Here is a 3,733-nt window from a genome sequence, read left to right on the forward strand (position 1 = left end):
ATTATTATTATTATTATTATTATTATTACTACTACTACTACTACTACTACTAGTATTATTGTTGTTGTTGTTGTTGTTATTGTTGTTATATTATTGTTATTTATAATTTATACAATTAACCTCCTTATGGTTCGACCCCGGTCTTGCCGGGTTATTTATTACTTGGACACTCCTACACTTGGGAGAAGACATGAATCTTTTAGTCGTGTCAGTAAACATGGACATGGCAGCTGAGATGGTAGATACTGACCACGTGGCAGCTGAGATGGTAGATACTGACTATGTGGCAGCTGGTATAGCAGCCTTTGACTGATGTGGTGATGATGTGGCTTACTGAGATGGTAGATACTGACTACGTGGCAGCTGGTATAGCAGCCCTTGACTGATGTGGTCATGATGTGGCTTCACTGGTTAATATGGAGCTGATGTGGCTTCACCAACTGATGTGGCAGTAATGGGCTTACATGGTTGGTGAAGTGGCAGGGGTTGATTAATTTGCCTTGAAAGCCTGCAATGAATTCTATATTGCTGTTACTTACAACTGTATTCATACAGCTCTATTGTGCAAAGATGCGACTTAATCGACTGCTAGTTGTCATTGGTTATTAGGAGAATGAACTGTGTTTATGGCGGCTGGGATGGGTCTGGTTCGGTAAATGATCTAGTTGAGGAGAATGATAATTATTTTGTTACTGGAGGCGTGAAAGAATTGGTTTTTTTTTTTACTCTGCAAAGATGGCTAAAATTGTGTTGTTCCCATAGAACCTAAACTTGTACAAGAGAATTACTTTGTTGTTTTATTGCGTTCCTTATAATTCCTTTCTTACTTTCTTGACAACACCTTAGACTTGCAATTTTTTTTTCTTTAAAAACATCAATAAGAAACTTCACAAGCCTAATAGATCGATTAATTGTAAGAACAATTAAAAATTCAAAGCTCTGATATCAAATTTGATGTGGGACAATAAATAATAAAATTAAAGCAAGACAAGAAAGAAGCTTTTAGAGAAAGAAATAAGCTAAATAAGAGAAGAAAAGAGATTAGAGATATGCAAAGCCTGTAATATTTTCATTAAACATCAAAACTCTCTAACATTTAGAAAAGTAGGATATAAATACTAAAATCCTAACTAGAACGAGCGTTTGGGCTTATGGCCCACTAAATAAAATACCTAGCAATAATTAAGTCAAACCCAATAAATAAAACCAAATTAATAAACCTTAATTAAAAGTTCATAAAAGTTAAACTCAAGAACATAAGCTAAAGCCTAATTTCTCAATGGTTTGAGCTATCCTCCATCGTCTATAATCATACGCGTGCATATACAATGTTTCTGGTTCGGTATCCCCATCAGGTTGGCTTATTCATATGGTGATTTGGTTAAAAAAATAATTCACACAACTGTCATATCATAGTTAAAAAATGATATAACAAGGTGCCAGGGGATTTAATAAAGAGAGAGAGAGAGAGAGAAAGAGTGACATGAAAAGATTGAAAAGTTAGCAAAATTTTCACATGGATGAACAAAGAAATGAATAAAAGTAGAGAGAAATTCTGCAGTGTAGAGAAAGAAGAAAAAGCTCTTGTATTCTTTTTTTATTAACATTTTACTAATACTATTACATTTCTTTTATATCAACTATGATTAGAAGTTTGTTTACGTAATCTAACTAATAGTAATAAACTTTCTTAATTGTCTAACAATGTTAACAACTTTCTAACCACTTTATTCTCTAATCTCTTGATATATGGCAGAAGTGGGGCCTTTGATATCTTGACATTCCCCCTCAATCGTAGGTTTGGAGGAACCAAGCATAAGATTAGAACAATGACACTAAAATAAAGGAATGGAAAGATAGTATATCAATAAACTAATATATAAAAGAGACATATTGTACCAACAAATAACCTTTGATAACATGTTCTTGAACAAAATGATAATCAATTTAGAGATACTTTATTCTGGAATGGAATACTGGATTAGAAATAAGGGAAATAGTAGAGATATTGTTACAATGAATTAACAGAGGTATATGTAAAGGAATGTGAATATCATAGAGTAGTTGGCGAATCCAAGCAAGTTCTACAGCAGCAATTGTTAAAGCTCGATACTCAGCCTCAGTAGAGGATTGAGAGATAATATGTTGTTTCTTAAAAGCTCAAGAAATACTACCCGAGCCGAGGAAAATAATGGAACCTGAGATAAAAGTCTATCATTTGGATCACCAACCCAGTCAACATCACTATAAGCCTACAGATTAAGAAGACCAGGCTGAAAATGAAGTCCAAAATCAAGGGTACCTTTGAGATACTGCAAGATTCTTTTGATAGCTACAACATGAGAGTCCATGGGATTATGCATGAATTGACAAGCTTTGTTCACGGAGAAGGCAATATCAAGCCTTGTGAAAATGAGATATTGTAAAGCTTCAACTATGCTCTAGTATTGTTCTGGATGAAAGTAGCGCTAGTCATCATCCTTAAACAAATGATGAGGAGGAAGACACGAAGTATCATATGATTTGAAATTTTATAAATCAACTCTAGCAAATAAGTCTTTGATATAATTGGTTTAGGACACAAACAAACCATAAGGTAGATAAAAGATTTGCAGTCCCAAAAAATAATTCAACTGGCCTAGATCCTTTATATCAAATTCCTGAGTCAAGACAGCAATGATTGATGCAAGAAGATAGGAATGATTGCCAGTAATAATGATATCATCTATATAGAGCAGCAAGACCATAACACCAAGAGAAGAATGATGAATAAATAGAGAAGGATCTGCAAGAGATGCTTGAAACCCCAAACTTGGTGAAAAACTGGTAAAACATTCATTTTAGGCACGAGGCGTTTATTTAAACCATACAAAGACTTTCTTAGTTTGCAAACAAAGTTAGAAGGATGAAGCTTGCTTATAAAGCCTTATGGTTGAGTCATATATACCTTCTCATGAAGAATATCATGCAAAAATACATTAGTAACATCAAACTACCTTAAAGACTAATGAAATTAAGTCGCAAGGGCAAGGATTAAACGAATCATAGTAGGTTTCACTACATAATTGAAAGTTTCATTATAGTTAATACCTTCGTCTTGATTGAAACCCTTTGCCACCAATCAAGCTCTATGTTTAGCTATAGAGAAGTTGTTTGCACTGTGTTCCTAAAAACTTAAATTTTTTTTGCTAAAAATAAAAAAAATTATATGTTTTGGATCGTGTTGATGTGCTGATCATAAAAATTATTTTTTTTAATGAAAAAACATCATTTTGATGCATTTTGGCATGGAAAACACTTTGAAAAGTAATCACAACCACACTCCCAAACAGGCCTTCTAAAAACCATCTGCATGCTTTTTTATTTTATAGACCAATTTACAGTTGATAAGATTCTAATCAGTTGGTAAAGGCGCTAAGTTCCAATTACTTGTGCATGAAGAGCATCTATTTCCTCCCGCATAGCAGATTGTCATTCAATAATTATAGAAGTAGCCTTGAAGGAACTGGGTCTGACCTGAGAAAGATTAATGATTAGTACTTAAAAGTGTATTTTTATCAAGGTTTTATATCATCATTTTGCACTTGAAGTATCAATAACTCCTTAACTAAAACATGTTTTATAATAATATATCTAATAATATAAGATACATTTAATTTGTGGTAAATGTCTATTTTTAATACAGGCCTATCACATAAATGAAAGGATTGATTGATGAATTTAAGAACTGAAA

Source organism: Populus euphratica, unplaced genomic scaffold, assembly GCF_000495115.2.
Source record: "Populus euphratica unplaced genomic scaffold, PopEup_1.0 scaffold538.1, whole genome shotgun sequence".
Taxonomy (NCBI): Eukaryota; Viridiplantae; Streptophyta; class Magnoliopsida; order Malpighiales; family Salicaceae; genus Populus; species Populus euphratica.